The sequence below is a fragment of the Puma concolor genome, chromosome B2, assembly GCF_028749965.1.
Source record: "Puma concolor isolate L17-30 chromosome B2, mPumCon1.1.hap2, whole genome shotgun sequence".
Taxonomy (NCBI): Eukaryota; Metazoa; Chordata; class Mammalia; order Carnivora; family Felidae; genus Puma; species Puma concolor.
The window spans coordinates 103,843,306-103,860,943 of record NC_141671.1 but is presented as its reverse complement, the minus strand read 5'-3'; the positions used below and the strand labels follow the sequence as shown (position 1 = coordinate 103,860,943).

General features: G+C 37.8%; 1 long non-coding RNA gene across 2 annotated transcripts; it reads right to left on the bottom strand.

Moving 5' to 3' along the window:
- Positions 1–1,613: 1,613 nt before the first annotated feature.
- Positions 1,614–12,109, bottom strand: LOC147581154 (uncharacterized). 2 transcript variants are annotated; one of them, XR_015250856.1, is made up of 4 exons: positions 11,988–12,109; positions 11,039–11,064; positions 3,915–3,994; positions 1,614–2,491 (listed from the first exon to the last, which is right to left on the bottom strand). It is a non-coding gene; the product is annotated as an uncharacterized LOC147581154 (long non-coding RNA). The 2 variants fall into 2 exon arrangements; XR_015250855.1 differs by lacking the exon at positions 11,039–11,064.
- Positions 12,110–17,638: the final 5,529 nt, after the last annotated feature.

The following is a 17,638-nucleotide window of genomic DNA, read 5'->3' as shown; positions in this document are numbered from 1 at the left end:
AAGCATTTCTACCCACTTACAGAATCCTATATTGAATTTACTTCCTGACACCTGGGAATACATATTTACCCTCTATCTTTTAATGTGCATCTAAGACTCATTCTCCGCCAAACTCAGGTGAGAATTGAATAAAACTATTCCTGGTGAATTTTTCTAAATAGACTGCCTCTCATTCTGCAGTTACTTAATCATTGAAAACGTGTCAAGTGGGCATTACGTGTGTGAGTCTAAGCCAGGATCTGTAAAAGATACAAAGATGAAAAATACAGAGCCCTGTCCTTTGGGAGCTATGGTTGTGGAGAGGAAAAAAGTAAATATAATACAAGGCAAAGTGAAAAACTTGTTAGGTAGTCTGTAAGAACTCAAGGAAGTAGTGAGAAAGGAGAGATTACATTAGACCTGGGACTTGGGAATGATTCAACCTGGGCCATGAATGATGAGCAATAATTTTAAACATGGAAACATGATACCCAATGGAAGGAACAGTAAGAGTAAAGTTATGGAAGTCTCTGTTTTCCATTCAATGCTCCATTTTTGATACAATGAGTAGATAGTGTAGCTCTTAGAATAAAATGCATAGACGGACATGGTGGGAAATGAGACCAGACCACATATTAGTTTTCTATGTCTACTGTAACAACCACGAACTTAGTGTTGTAAAACAACACAAATGTATTATTTCATGGTTCTCTAGGTTAAAAGTCTCACGGGACTCTTACTGAATAAAATTGAGGTGCCAGTCCAGCTGTGCTTCTTTCTAGAGGAGAGAGAGAAGTCATATCTTAGCTTCTTCCAGCCTCTAGAGGCCCCTTATCTCCACCTTCAAATCTCCATGACTGCTCTTCCATTGTTGCATTTTCCCTTAATCGGAGCTGGAAAAGGTCTCTGCTTTTAAAGATCCATGTAATCAGTTTGGGCCCACCTGGATAATACACTATAATCTTCCCACCACAAGGTCCTTAATATATATAATCATACCTATAAAGGGTTTTTTGCCAAGTAAGGTAACATTCACAGGTTTTAGGGATTTGGATGTGGAAATTTTAGGGGGCCATTATTCCTACAACAGGTGGCTTAAGTCAGATCATGAAGGGAATTAGCCAAACATGATCTAGCTACATATTTCAGGCTTGGTAATATGAAGTATTATCCTAATGACAGTAGATGCAGTGAAAACAGCGGGGAGGGGAATGTTTGAAATAATCAAACCTATATATCATTAGAAGCCCAGACCTCACAATTAAAGTGTATTCAAATGATGTGCTCAGCCTTGTTTGCAAACAAATAAATGAGTAAGGTTTACAGTTTGTCTATTAATTTGAGTCTGGTCTCCTTCTCTCTTTCTTTTTTTTTTTTAATTTTTTTTTTTAACGTTTATTTATTTTTGAGATAGAGACAGAGCATGAACGGGGAGGGTCAGAGAGAGAGGGAGACACAGAATCTGAAACAGGCTCCAGGCTCTGAGCTGTCAGCACAGAGCCTGACGCGGGGCTTGAACCCACGGACCGCGAGATCATGACCTGAGCGGAAGTCGGATGCTTAACCAACTGAGCCACCCAGGCGCCGCTCAACAAAGTCATTTTTAAGTAAATAATTTATAAGTACTCACAATATACAAGGAATTTGATGTCTTTAATTAACTAATTAATTAATTAAATAGATACTTCTTAAGGATTTAGTATGTGCCAAGCATGGCTTAGCCACTGGGAAGAAAGTAGTAAACAAAACAGGCAAAAACCCCTGCCATCATGGTGCTTCTATTCTAATAGAGGTGATGGACAATATTCAAGATCACTGAATGGACTAACTAGTATTTTAGACAGTGATACAGAACAAAATAAAGCAAAAAATGGCAATATGAATTGTTAGGGCTTTTGAAGTTTCTGATGATGGAAGTCACTGAAAAGGTGACTATAGGAAATGAAGAAGATTTAATCAGTCCGAATGCCACAGTTAGAATCTGAAGCTTCGGTTGATTGGTACAAGTTCTTCTGGATACTGGGTCCTTCCTCTTCCTCTGCAGCTCCTGGCCAATTTCAGGGAATGCTGGAAGGGCTGTGGGAGGGGCAAATGTGGACCAGACCCAGTTCTGCCTTCTAGCAGCTTGTGTGGAGGGCTGACAGGGCTCAGATCATGGTGATCGAAGGTACAAAATTATTTCTAAAGCACCGCAAGGGATCAGGGAAACAGAGAACGGTTTCAGTAGATGTTCTGTTTATCACCAAGAATGAAAACAAGAATTTGATCTTACAGAATTCGAAAATCACTTCGTCAGAGGGATGGGGGTCACAGTTCCTTTTTGAATTTTTGTTTCTTTTATTATCCATATGAAGCCAGAACCCAAAGGAAACGAGGGAAAAGACAAGCTCCCGCAGAGTAGCTTATAGGACAACAGTCGCGCGTTATCCTTGGTTTCGCTGTCCGCAGATTCAGTTACCCTTGGTCAACCGCAGTCGCAGGCGGGAACCAGATGATCCTCCGTCTGTGGAATCTGCGGAAGGTCAATATAGCCTAGCGATAGGGATACCCCACACCCTGCGGCGCTCGCGTCGCCTCATCACGTAGGCATTTTCTCATCTCGTGGCATCGTAAGAAGGGTGAGTCCAGTACAGTAAGATATTTTGAGAGACGAGAGAGAGAGAGACCGCACTCCCAAATTTCTATTACGGTATATTGTTGTAATTGTTTTATTTTCTTACTCGTTTTTGTTGCTCATCTCTCACTGCGCCTGATTTAGAAATTAAACCTTATCATGGGTGTATCTGCATAGGAGAAAAGATGGTAAAAGGTTCAGAACTATTTGCTGTTTCAGGTGTCCACTGCTTTGGGGTCTGGGAATGTATTTCTCCTGGATAAGGGGGGACTACCGTACCTCCATAATTTGGAGCATGCGAGCAAAGAGGGGGCTGGTGTTTCCTTACTTTGGGGCAGTTTCCCTCCACGGGTAGCAGGCTCCATGTGTACACTGGCAGCTAGAGTCTGCCGTTTGGAAACACAGGACCCTTGTCTGGCATCTTATTCCTGACGTCCTTGCCTGTCAGTCAGCCTTCAGCCACCTGGGTTCTTTCCATTGTGTTTTTGTTCCTTGTAATAAAGTGGATTTTCTTTCTTTGCGAATGAGCATAAAGATACCCAGAAAATAAACCAGGTGCCCATTTGCCAGGCTCCAGCAAGCACGCATGCAGATGAGGCGTCTCGGCCTCTCCTGTAGGTTTCCCAAGAGGAAAATGCTGCTGCTGACATGAATAGCAGAGGCCAGACAATGATTCTTAGGGAAGATAAACAGGCTTGCGATTCCCTCCTGACGGCTCCGCTCCTCTCCTCAATGACCGATCCTGGAGCAAAAGGTCATGGGGATAATTCTGCACCTGCAGCCTGGGAAGGCCAGGCTCAGGCCTTGCAAAGAGCTCTCCCATTATTGATGCTAATTATTATTGAGCCAAATGCACCCTTTTATTAAGGGGCAGGTGGGAGGCTCTGTCACTGTCAGGGCAATTCCACCAAGAGCAAGTATAGAATTCCTTGCACAGATGTACATATACCCAAGAAGCCCCAAGTGTTGCATATAGGCTGTTCCTAGAGAATACATCATTAGAAATTTCTGCAGTTCTATAACGAGATGGTCAGGACTCAGGTGAATGACAAATGCTGCCCAGTACCCCAATGCCAGATTATGGAGAGAAGAAGCATGATTTATTCATTAGGGCTTGAACTCAACTGCTGGGCCTCTGGGCAGCTTGTGAGATTTCGCACCCTGCCATCTGCACTCTGAGACTGCTTAACAACAACTTTGGAGACCTCGGAACCCTCTGGGGATTTGCTTCCATGGACATCCATCTGCTTTCTGGTGACTTTAATGGGAGGACAGGCCCAGTGAGGAGAATGAAGAACAGAGGAAATGAAAGGAAACTCACCCAGCTGTAGGTAAAGCAGGACTGGATTTAGCTAAATGCCAGAGTGGACATAGGGCCTTTCCCTTGACATTAACTGGCCCCTGTTTCGGAGAAGAATTTAAAAGAATGTTATATTTTCTTGCTTCTTCCATCATTTCTACTTTTCTCCTCCTTGGATTATAACTTAACAGTTTTTAAAGGTTGCTCTTACATGCCAAAATGGCATTGGGAAACTGTATAAAGTGATAGTTGTGCTCAGATTTATAATTTTATTCCCAGTTCTAATTGTCTTATTTGTAAACACACAACCATACCCCTTAAGCCAACCATTGATTGGAGGAAAAAGAATCTATATATTCACTCATTCATCAAAGAATTATTGCACCTAGACTGTGTTCTGGGCATTTACTCTGGATTCTGACACAACGATGAGGAAGGCCTTATCCTTCTCATTATTTATCTTTATTCAGACGTTATGCTTTTCATCTCTGGAGGTTCTCTTTTTATATACCTTCCTTTCCTCATTTGGTACGTGCATGCTTTCTTCTACTTTTTTTTGAATATATGGATATGGTTATAATAACTTTTTATGTCCTTGTCTACTAATTTTATCATCTGTGTAATTTCTGAGTCTGTTTCCATTAATAAGTATTTCTCCTCCTTATAGGCTTGTTTCTTTACATGTCTGATAATTTTTTATTTGATGCACATATTATAAGTTTATCTTTTTGAGTAAGGAATTTTGTTAAATATTGTTGAGCCTCTTTGGGGATGCAGTGAAGTTACTTGGAAGCATTTTGAACGATTCAAGACTAGAGTTTTTGTTATTGTTGTTAGATGGGACAATAATGCCATTTGAGCTCAGGTTAATTTTTCTCCACTATGGAGGCAGTACCCTTCTGAGTACCCTACTTAATGCCCTCTGTACTGTGGAAATCCTTCACTCTGGTTGATTCCTGGTCTTGTGTGATCTCCAAAAACTGTTCCATCTGTTTTGGTGGTTCTTTCCCCAGCCTGGAGTGATTTCCTCACAGGCATGTGTTGATCAGTTCTTAGTTGAAGATTTGAAGAAAACTTTCTGTAGGTGTCCAGAGTGGTCTCTCCATTATGGTACTCTGCCCTGGGGATTCTAGCTATCTTGGTCTAGCTGTATCCTCAACCCTCTCCTCTCAGTTTTGAACCTGCTTCTCAATTACCTGGGGTGCCTGTTCAAATGGAGATTCTAAAGCCACCCATGTGAACTGGATTGTGATTTCTGGAGTTGAGGCCCAGAATTCTTCAGCTTCATAAGCTCTCATGGTGCCTATTTAATAATATTGACTTCTGAGGACCACCGTCCTGATAAAACCTTTCTCAAGATTTATCCTGAAGGTCAAATCCAACAGCCTTCTCTGAGTCTTCAGTCTCCTTGACTTTGCCTGAGATTCAGCCATACTCATGCTCCTCTCTTGGATATCTTCAGCATTATAATGTATTAAAACAGGCATTTCCCAGTTATCCCAGCTTAACAATAACCCACATATTGAGCCAGGGAGAAGAGCTTGGCCTATGATTGAGGGACCCAAGGCCTAGACTGGACAGTGCCACTGACTTGCTCCATTACGCTGTATCTAGATTTTTGTGTCCCATCTGCAAAATTGAAAATAATAATTAAATCTACTTCATCAGGTGGCTGGAATGATCAAATTAAAATGGGCAAAATGCATATACTTAGTCCAAGGATTTGTCAACTTTTCTTACATGTATCATCTCTTTGTCCTTTCCTTCTACATTCCGGGAGTATCCCTCAGGGACATAGTCCAGCTTATATATTTTATCTTCTGCTGTGTCCAGTACACTGCTCAGCTCATTTATTGAATTTTTATTTTTCTAAGATCTCTAATTGTTTCTTTTTCATAGAATCCTGTTTTTTGTCTTATGGATGTGTTATCAATGAAAACATTCTGGGGATGTTTTATTATCCCTATCCTTATCCCTATCCCTACTAATTATACTTACACATACAGAAGACACAGAGCTGTCTTCTGTTTGTTCTTTCAACTTGGTTGTGTTGGGTGTTCTTTTATATGATGAATATGGTGCCTCCTTTGGTGTGGTGTTGGTTTCCCTCAAATCTTTAATGAATCTTGATTGTTCATATTTGCACGTGATAATCAATATTTAATTGTTTGTGAATATATGATCTGATTAGCATAGGCTTCTGTAGAAATGTATGGAAGGATGAGTGGTCCTGCCAGATCACGAAGATTCTTTCAGAGTGTAGGAGCTCTCTATTCATTCCGTGGTCTTTAATTAGTTGGGGAACAGCTCTACTTATCTAGGCCCAATATTTATTCTGGGAATCTTTTATACCAAAAATATACACTCCAGAAAGTCCTGTATTTTAGAGAGTCCTTTAGTATGGGAAGCTGAAGTCTATTGCTCTCCTTGTTTATTTCTTTTTCTGGCTTCCTACTTGAGGATGACATTTCCTCAGACTTTGCTCTGTTTTTCTCTATACTCCCATCACAGTGCTAAGAATCCTATCCTGGAAAATAACTCACTTTTTAAGAACCCATATTTTCTTTGGAGGTTTAGTTAAAGATAGGGTTTGTCGAAGAATCATAGTTACCATCTGTAGCTTACTATAAGTGGGCATAAAAGGGGTCAAATTGGGCTAGTTATTCAGATTATGGCACTTTGATTATTCTGATTATTTCCTAAGGCCCTCTTGTTTGTTGACTCTGAGGTTGTTTATATATGCAATTGCTTTTAACAGTAATTTTCTCATCTGTGTGCTTTGGGCTATTGTTTTCTCTGATTTTGTTTCCCTGACATTCTAACTCCATCTGCTTCCTATCTTTCAGGAATTCCTCAAAATTTCCCAGGAGCTGATGGCATTCTTTCTGTTTGTCACTGTTGCTGTGGATTTTTACCTTTTAAAAACATTTAAAGATGTATGTGCTCAACCCCCATCTTGAAATAATCTTTACTGTGCTACCTCTACTTTTAATAATCTAAGAAAAGCAGGTGATTAAATATGTTCAAGTATTTAGTATTGATTTTAAATATGTTTCAGAGTGATTTAAGTATATTCTCAGATAATAGTTTTTCTAGATGTGTCCCCAAATTTTGAATGTGCCGCTCATTTAGAACTTGTAACCATTTTTAGGTAGTTGCTTCATAGAAGATCTCCTATCTGGTCCCATAATTGGTTGATAAATTGAAAACTTTGTTGAAACTGGGAATTATTAAAATGATACATGAATATATTTTATTTCAATGTAAATATATACATATACATTATTGTGTCAATCTTTTGATTAAGGGTGATTTTCATTTTGAGTATAGATGCTATGTTTATAATTCCAATTTAGCTGTCTTGTATAGGCCATGTCCATAAGGCATCATCTATGTTTTTTAGTTTTGGTTTCTTTACAATGGAGAGGAGCTTAAAGCCATCTGAGTGGTGGATTCCTCTGTATCTTTAAAATTCCCACCCCCTTGTCCCAGTCATTCATAGTGTCCTAATCCACACCTAGTTTGCAAGAATTATTTTAACAATTCTCCTTATCAAAATCTTTCAAAATAGTTTTTATGGAAATAATTCTCTTTGTTCTCCCATTTCATTTGTTTATGCAACATTTAAATTACACAGTTGCAACAATAAGTACCATAGACGATAAACAGCTTTGGATCTGTTATGAGTAGCTTATCATCACTCATTCCACAAATAAAGTCTAAGCATTCCACTAGGCTCCTAGGATATAGAGATCCATATGATGAATACAAACAGGTTAAAAAAAAGAAATCTACACAAAAAACTCAGAAACAGGCTAGTATATGCATATATGATAAAGAGACATCATAAATAATAGGGAAAGAGTTAATTTTCTAGTAGATTATGTTGGGATGATAATTATTCACTGTATGGAGAAAAAATCCCATATATAGTGATAGACTCCAGATGGATTAAATACTTAAATATGAAAGGCAAAATTATAAAGCTAATTAAAGAAAATATAAGAGCTATCTTTGTAATGGGGTGGGGCAGAATGTCTTAAATAAAATGAATTCTAATCTATGGGGAAAATATTGATTATTATTATTTTAAATATGTATTTATTTTGAGAGAGAGAGAGACAGACAGACAGAGAAAGAGAGAAGCCAGGGAGGAACAGAAAGAGAGGTAGAGAGAGAATCCCAAGAAGGCTCCACTCTTGTCAGTGCAGAAGCCTACACAGGGCTTGATCTCACGAATCAAATCATGAACAGAACTGTGAGATCCTGATCTGAGCTGAAATCAAGAGTTGGATGCTCAAATGAGCTACCCAGATGCCCCTTGATTATTTTTACATCAAAATTAAGCATTTTCTGTTCAGTAAGGGATTTATTTTATTTTTTTTTAATGTTTATTTATTTTGAGAGAGTTCAGTGGGGAGGGGCAGAGAGAGAGGAGAAAGAGAATCTCCAAGCAGGCTCCATGCTGTCAGCACAGAGCCTGAAGTGAGACTTGATCCCACAAACCATGAGTTCGTGACCTGAGCCGAAATCAAGACTTGGACACTCAACTGATTGAGCCACCCAGGTGCCCCGTGTTTAGTGATGGACTTAGTGGGCACTGTAATTAGTGGGCAGATATAAAATTGGGAAAATATGTTTCAAATGTCTAAACCTAGGAATGGATGTAGAATACACAGAAACACCTGAAAATAATTACCAACAAAGACAACAATTCCAGTAGAAATATGGACGATGATGTAGAAAAGAGAAACCTCCAAAAGGCTAAATATATAGAGTGATTCTCAAACACATTAGTAATTGGAGAAATGTAAATTAAAAACAAATATGATTTTACATTGTTAGTGAGACAAAATTTGGGAGGTAAGTAATGTCAAATGTTGGAGAAGCTGTGAGTATATTGATATTCTCATGCTCTACTAGTAAGAGGTTGACAGATTAAGCCATTTTGGAAAGAGTATGTTTGCACTACATTGTCAAATAAGTATGAGAGTTTTATGTGACCTAGCAATTCAGCTCTTAGGAAATATTTATATTTATGCACTCACACATATATGTATGTATTTAACATATATGTATATAGATGTATGCATTATGCACACAGACATTATTAACATACACATACTAAAGAAATTCTTACAAGATCTAAAGGGGACTCGTAAATGAATGCTTGCTGCTCCATTATTGTGGTAATCAAGATTTGGAAACAAACAGTAAATGTCTTGGGAGAACAAATAGGTAAACTGTGGCGGCTGTATACCAGAGAACATTATGCACCAGTTGGAAACAATTGATTAAATGTACACATAGCACCATGGATGAATTTTAAAAAATTAGTTAAGTAAACAAATCAAAACACAGAATAAGTTTAATCCCCAAATTAAAACATGTATTACAACAGGACCACTCATAAAAATGTTAAAAACATATACACATAAACCAGGAAACAATTTATAAGAGTGTCTGTTGTCATCTTACACAGATTGCCTATGTGATGGCAAAGAGGAATTGGAATATTATATAGAGATTAAAGAATTAAATAAATGAGTAAATAAATAGGTAAAACTAAGTGGTGGGTGGTCTCGCGAGGACCAAGTGTGACAATGTGCAATGAACTCGGAAGCAAGATTAATCCATCTCTCCTCACTTGAAGACCAAATTATTTAGAAGAAAAGAAACCTCCATAAAACATAAACCCAGTTCTCTTAGGGCTCATGGAATGACTACGTACTCATATAGTAGAATACAGCAAGAGCCATTACTGAAAGAATAAAGTTTGATGAAGGATAACTTGGGAGACTTTCTAGAAGGGTCGACATGTAAACTCAATTATGAAAGATGAATCTGAATTAGCCAGGTGAAGTGGATAAAAAATAAAGAAAATGAGACAATGTTTTCAATAAGAAAGAATATTTATACGCTTCAGTATGGTACAATTTATAGTTTATCATCCCCTAAATTGGTTTCGGAAAGATTTTATGTCCTGATCTTAGATACCTCTTAGGACATATTTGCTGAGAGTTTATCATGTGATAATAATGTTTGAAAATTTAAAATATTTATGGGAAATCCATATTTAGAAGTGTTTATAATCATGTATCAGTTAGATATTGCATTTGGCTGTAAGAGAGACCTGAAAAACAATGGGTTAAGTAAGGTAGAGGTTTATTCTTCTTTTATATAAAAGAAGTCTGGAGGCTTGCTGTCCAGGCCATCCAAGATCTGTGATGGCCAAATGTCACTGTGATGATTAATTTTGTGTGTCAGCTTGGGCCACGGAGCGGCCAGATATTCAATCAAAGATTTTTCTGGGTGTGTCTGTGAGGGTGTCTGGATTAGATTAACATATGAATTGGTAGACTGAGTAAAGCAGATTGTCCTCCCTAATGTGGGTAGGCCGAATCCAAGCTATTGAAGTTTCAATAGAACCAAAAGGCTGAGTAGCAGGGGCTCCTCCTGCCTGACTGCCTTCAAACTAGGACATTGTTTTTCTTTTTTTTTCCAGTCTTCAGACTCTAATTGAAACATCAACTTTCCTGGGTTTTCAGTTTGCTGCAGACTGCAGATCTTGGGACTTTATAATCATGTGAACCAATTCCTTATGATAAATCATATCTATATGCATATACATGGTCATTTGTATAGATATTGTATAGATATGATATACATATCTATATGCATATCTATATGCATATATCTATATATGTGTATATATACATATGTGTGTGTGTGTGTGTGTGTGTGTGTGTGCATGTGCATATATGTCATTTAAATATTTAACAACAGAATATGGTGGTTCTAGTTTTCTGGAGAACCCTAGCTAGTATAGTCACCACTCTTCCAGTGTCCTTCTCTTGTTCATCTCCGGCCTTTTGAATGCTGGCTCTTACCCTGGAGCTTCAGCCCTTATATTTGTGTTCTAGGCAACAAGACTATGAAAGGTGGAAAGGCTAACACCTAACCAAGTCACCCCACCTATACCTTCTGCTCTGCTCTATTGGCCACTCATGTGTCCATCTTTATCTGAAAAGGAAGCTGGGAAATGTAGTTTCTCAGCTTGGTGCACTGTCACACCCACATGCAACAGAAAGCAGGGTTCTGCTATTCAGTGAGACGCAGAGAAGGAATAGTAGATAGGTACTTACCAGCTTCTGTCACAGCAGCCAATGCCCTTTGTGCATAGTAGACATTCCATAAATGTTAATTGAATAAAAAATTATATTTTCATAAAATCATTCTTTTATCATAGAATTGTAGAGAAACATAATATTCATCTTTGAGTCTTACTCGTCTCTTCCAGTTTGACTAATTCTTGCAAAAATTACTATAAAATATAAATTCTGAAAAAATTCTGTTGAATAACTTTTATGTACCACAAAGTTTTCAGTTAAGTTAATGAATTATTATAGAAGAATCTTTAGCAAAAACAGATAAAATGTTATCAGGCAGATAAAAATGATATGAACATATAAGTTATTTCAGTGTAAATCAATCCTTCTAAGTTGTTCTAGCATATTTGAAAAAATATGTACTTTTGAGAAGTTTAAACATCACCTATCAGGCTTATAATATTATTAATTTACTAAAAAAAATTTTCCTTGTTGAAAGTAAAAGCTAAATTTCAGTCTAGACCCTGAACAATCTTACAACAGAAACAGATGAATGCTATCTCATGGAAATTTTAGCTAACAGATATATTTACTCCTAACCCTAAAACATAAAATATACACATTTCATGCATTTTAAATGTGTGTTTTCAGTATTTATTGGTGATTCATTATGTTGAAATATTTTATGCTTTTTTCTTTTTCTTTTTTTTTTTTTAGTGCGGGACAGAATGGCAGAACTCGTGACTGAATCGCGTAAATCTTAACATTCTATGCTCAGAGAAGAGGTAAGTCAATATAGTAATTCATTTGTCCTATTGCTGCATTAGAAGTCAGTTATACTTAAAATACACATACTGGCGTGCGCGCGCACACACACACACACACACACACACACACACGCACATACACACACACTTCCTGGCATTAGCTTAAAAGCAGAAATGACCAGACTAAATAGCTTACTCATGGAAAAAGGAAAACTCACTTAACCACTGCAGAAATGACACTTTCTGATTTTGAAAAGGGATCACTGGTGGGCCACCTCAGCTCCTGCCCTGGGAGAGTTCTCAGTGTGAGTGACGCTGTGGCTGGTGCTGCAGGCTCTGGTAGAAGGGTCTCCAGGGCAATAGGATCCCATGGCAACGGGAGATAAAAATGACTCAGCCTTCTGCTGCCAAAGCCTTTTGCCAGGCTGTGAAGAGTGAGGATGTATGAACTATGATTAGTCCTTGGTATTAATAGCTGGGAAATGTGCTGCTCAACTGTAAATGCAATCTGTTTAACCTGAATATTCACTGGTCTGTATTCTTTGTCCCTATTAGCCAACCATTGCCACCCTTTACCAACCATCTCAGTGATAGTATGTGAATCTGTGATGTAAGATCTAGTCACTGAAATTATAGATTATTGCTAAAATCAAACAAAATGGCATGTCATATTCGGAAAGAAGTGATGTCATTACCTAAAAATTTCTTACTTTCTCAGATTAGGAAGGGACAACTTTCTGATTTAAGTATTGAACAAGAGAAAACAGTTATTGGCTTTTGATAATACCAGAAAATTTGTTTTTCTACTTTGTAATGTATTCCACAATGGGAATAATATTTGACTCTAGTGTTTTGAAACTGTATTATTTTAATTCAATTTTTAGAATTTATTTATAACACATCATATATTAATAATATTCCTTTTGTTGCTATTATTTTTTTTGAAAATAATTGGTATTGTAAAAGCTACATTTAAGTGACAATAATTGAAGAAAACTCACAGTTCCTATTCTATAATTCAGATCAGTATGATTACACTATTTTTGAGATTAGTTCTATACCAAATTTATGATAGAAGCTATGATTTGAGGTTATAAAATATATACAAGGTATTTTACATACTTTCTGATATTCCTTTCACAATTTGGTCTATAATTCTGGAAGTAAAAAAAGTAAAATCGAACTTCGTGACTGAATTTGGCTAAAGTTTGGAACAAAGATTCAAGAAATGTTTCCCATTATTTTTCATGAGAAAATGATATATTTTCTCATGCAACTCTCATGGCGTTACCCTACAAAAGGGGGGCGGGAGGGGCATGGGTTATATGTAGTGCTACCTTTCACAGAGTCAAGTTCCACAGAAATGTATACAAATGAATATTGAAGAGACCACATAGAGAAGTTGAAACATGTCTTTGTAGAATAATATTCCTGGCATCTGGGCTTTAAGCTGTGAGGTTTTTAATTCCTCTTTTGGGGTCTTCAATAACTCATATGTGACTTGGCCATCTGAGCATTCCAAACCTAGGACTGACCTTCAAATATTTATCTTGTAGCCAGTTGCTCAAAACAGCTGTGTTAAAGAATCGCTACCCAACCTTACTTGAAAAGTGAATGATTCTGGAAATGCATCATCCAATTAAGTCAGGTCTAATTAGGATAGTATCTTTATCGAATCTAGGATGCCCAAGACCTATAGCACTGCCCTCTGGTGGCAAGCTTTGCTCATGCAGTCTCACAGGTGTGGTTGATTGCTCCTTTGTCAAGGTCAGTTGAGTTGAGCTGTTAGAATACCTTCTCCAAATTGATGTCCTGGTTCAACAGCTCTTCCTCTTAGGCAGTGCATCTCAAAGTGTGGTCTCTAGACCAGCAGTATCGGAATCACCTGGATCTTGGTAAAAATGTGCATTTTGGGGGCCCATAACTTTTGAATAGAAAATTCTAGAGATCGGGAACAGAGATCTGGATTCGGTTTTAATAAGCCCTTCAGGTGATTTGAATGCCCGCTGAAGTTTAAGAATCACTGTCGTCATTTTCTGGTTAGTTGTTAAAACTCTCCAGAAACACCCACACCTGTAATGGTGCTTCGTTGGAGCCCCAACTTCTTTCTCTTAGTCACAGCCTCACTTCTTAGCCTCCACAAACACCAGAATCCCAGGTTTGTTAATAGAAACTTTGAACAGTTGCAAGCAGTGCTGCACTGAGTATTTGTGGTTTATACATCACTGCTTTTATGTGCATTTCCACAGTATCAATTCCTGAATGGTAAATTGCTGAAACAGAGAGTATATACATATGTATGTGTAGTGATATATTTTCTTATTTCTTGTATTCATGATGCTCTGGCATCTGGGGCCTTGCTGATCCTGGAGAGACTGTCCCTTCTTGAGTTACTTCATTTTAAGAGATAACATACAACTTGCCTGAAAACAGACCTTTGATATGCAAATCAACCAAATCCAGAGTCCATACATGAACTCTGTCTGGTTCTTATATTCCAGGATTCCAGTATATTCCAGGATTCCAGTATTCCTCTGCCTCAAATATCCTGTAGCCCAGAGCCTACTGAAAGTATTCAAACTCCCTAATCCTAGATCTGCTCAAGTTGTTTACCCTGCCTTGGCCATCCCTTATTACAAAAACCACAGTAAAGTCTCTTGCTCACACCTTACCCTCACTTCTGCCTCTTGACTGCCCCTGGGGCTTCCCTGTGAATCTGCCAGTGTCGCCTTCCCGTTCCTCTTGGGAACTGTCATTAACAAATAACTTTTTAAAAAAAAAATTAATATTTTTAATTTGAATGCAGTTAACACACAGTGTCATATTAGTTTCAAATGTACAACACAGTGATTCAACAAGTCTGTACACTATGCTATGCTCACCACAAGTATAGTTGCCATCTGTCACCATGCAACACTATTACAGCAACACTGACTGTATTCTCTATTCTGTGCCTTTTATTCTCATGAGTTATTCATTCTATAACTGGAAGTCTGTGTCTCGCCCTCCCTTTCACCCATTTTGCCCATCTCCCCACACCCCTCCTCTCCAGCAAACATCAGTTTGTTTTCTATGCTTACAGGCCTGATTCTGCTTTTTGAACAAACTGTCTTTTCAATGATGATTGTTTATTGATTCGTTAGCCTTACCATCTCTGAATAAAAACAAAACCCCCAGGTACGTTTTCAAACAATATATGAAACGCTGTGCGGTGGTATTGCAGAGAGGTTAAGGTCATGAACTCTGGTGCCAGAGTATCTGGATTTAAATTCCAGCGTCTCTACTTCATAGGTATGTGAACATTTTACTAAGTGAGTTATTTGACATCTCCATGGCTTGAGTTTCTTATCTGTAAAATGGAAGAATACACCAGTATCTACCTTACAGAGTCACTGTAAAGATTAAATATAAATAACTGTAGAATACGTTTAAAAATACATAGCATATAATAAGTACTGGGTATCATTATTGTTGATAAACCTGCCTACTCAACTTCTAAAAGTTGAAACAATTTATTCTTCATTAAGAATATTCTAAAAGTTGAAACAATTTATTCTTCATTAAGAATATTCGTGTAAGTCTGTTTATCTACATTCTTTAGAGCACTGGATAGTTGAATAATATTAATTTATTGAAATTAAATTTTATTGAAATTGAATAATTTTTAAATCTTAACTCATCTAATAGATTTTTAAAAAATAATCCCTGGGGGCGCCTGGGTGGCGCAGTCGGTTAAGCGTCCGACTTCAGCCAGGTCACGATCTCGCGGTCCGGGAGTTCGAGCCCCGCGTCGGGCTCTGGGCTGATGGCTCAGAGCCTGGAGCCTGTTTCCGATTCTGTGTCTCCCTCTCTCTCTGCCCCTCCCCCGTTCATGCTCTGTCTGTCTCTGTCCCAAAAATAAATAAATGTTGAAAAAAAAAATTAAAAAAAAAAAAAAAAAAAAAAAAAAAAAAATAATCCCTGTTGGCATTGTTCCACTACTGGAATGAGTGAACATTTTAGAATGTGTTGAACTTTTGATTTGCTGCTTCTGTGAATGATCTACTTGTTCTCTTCAAGTTATTTGTATTATTTGACTAATGAATATTAGCCCAATATTTGAAATTGAAAATGTTTTTTGTGATTATGTCTTAATATTTTTGTGTCCTCATTCATCATAGAAACATTTTAAATTTGATATGGGTAACTGGTCATACTCCCCCTCTGTGGCTCTTGGGCTTTATTTATTTAAAGATTCTTTTGTGTTTTCCTCTAGTACTTGTATAGTAACATTCCTTCATTTACAATTCAATTCTTCTAAGCTACGTCTTGAGCATCTTAAGAGAGGGTTTCTTATATTCAGGCAAGCCAATGTCAACACAGTCATAAAAATTCCCTGAAATTTTCCTCATTTACTTCTTTCTGGTCTCACCCGACCTGTTTTTAGCACTCTCTCATATGTGAAATATGGAGCAGAAACTGTTACCACGGCAATATCTCAATAGAAAGTTCCTATGTAAGGAATATACCTATCTTAACCATCAACACAGTAACTTTGTTTGGAAATTAAATTCTCTATGGTGACAGAGTCCAAATCTGTGTATATCCTGGTCCTCACCCACCTGACTAAATAGATAAAGTGCTTCTCAAGTTCTTTTCATGGGTCCCAATTTTGCTAATTTCCACAGACACATAGACAACCCTCTCACCAATGCACTCTAGTTTGTGTGATTCCTCCTTTTTTCTTTCACTGATGTTAACACTGTTGTCCTACTGAGAAGTCATTTCTAGACTCACTGGGGATTCTTTTTTTTTTAGTTAAAAAAATTTTTAATGTTTATTTTTGAGAGGGAGAGACAGAGAGAGACAGAGACAGAGAGTGAATGGGAGAGGGGCAGAGAGAGAGGGAGACACAGACTCTGAAGCAGGCTCCAGGTTCTGAGCTGTCAGCACAGAGCCCGACGCGGGGCTCGAACCCACGAACTGCGAGATCATGACCTGAATCAAAGTCAGATGCTTAACTGACTGAGCCACCCAGGTACCCCAGATTCTTTCTGATCATTATCCAAGTTCCATTCTCTATTGCATATTTGTATTAATTTATTCATTAATTAAAAGTTATATTACTAATTAATTATAGAGGCCTATCTGCAGCAGGCACTTGGGATACATCAATGACACAAATCCCAATGGCAGATATTCCTGTCCTCATGAAGTTTTTTGTTTGTTCAATTTTTTTTTTTTGGTTTGTTTTTTGAGAGAGGGAGTGTGAGCAGGGGAGAGGGGCAGAGAGAGAGGGAGAGAGGGAAAGAATCTCAAGCAGGCTCCATGCTGAGCTTGGAGCTCCACGTGGGGTTCGATCCCATGACCCTGGGATCGTGACCTGAGCTGAAATTAAGAATCAGATGCTGAACTGGCTGAGCCACCCAGGAACCCCCTTTATGAAGTTTTAATCTCAGAACTTTTTATAGTGGCCGGAACGCAGTGTGTATATTTGTGTATAGAATAGCAGAATGTGCATGTAAATAATTAGTTAGAAGTGTTAATTGATTTGAATGCAGCTATTTTCTTCTCTCAGCTATATGTGTGTGTGTATGTGTGTGTGTGTGTGTGTGTGTGTGTGTGTATACACATACATATATTTTTTTAATTAAATTAATAGGCTTAATTTGTTAGAACAACTTTAGGTTTGCAGATAAATTGTGGAGGTAGTACAGAGTTTATACATCTTCATGTCCTCTCCCCTTGCCCTCTTCCCCTATTAACATCTTGCATTAGTGTGGTTCATTTGTTACCCCTGATTAACCAAAACTGATATATTATCATTAAAGTCCACAGTTTATATTAGGGTTCACTCCATGTGTTGTACATTCTATGAGTTTTGACAGAT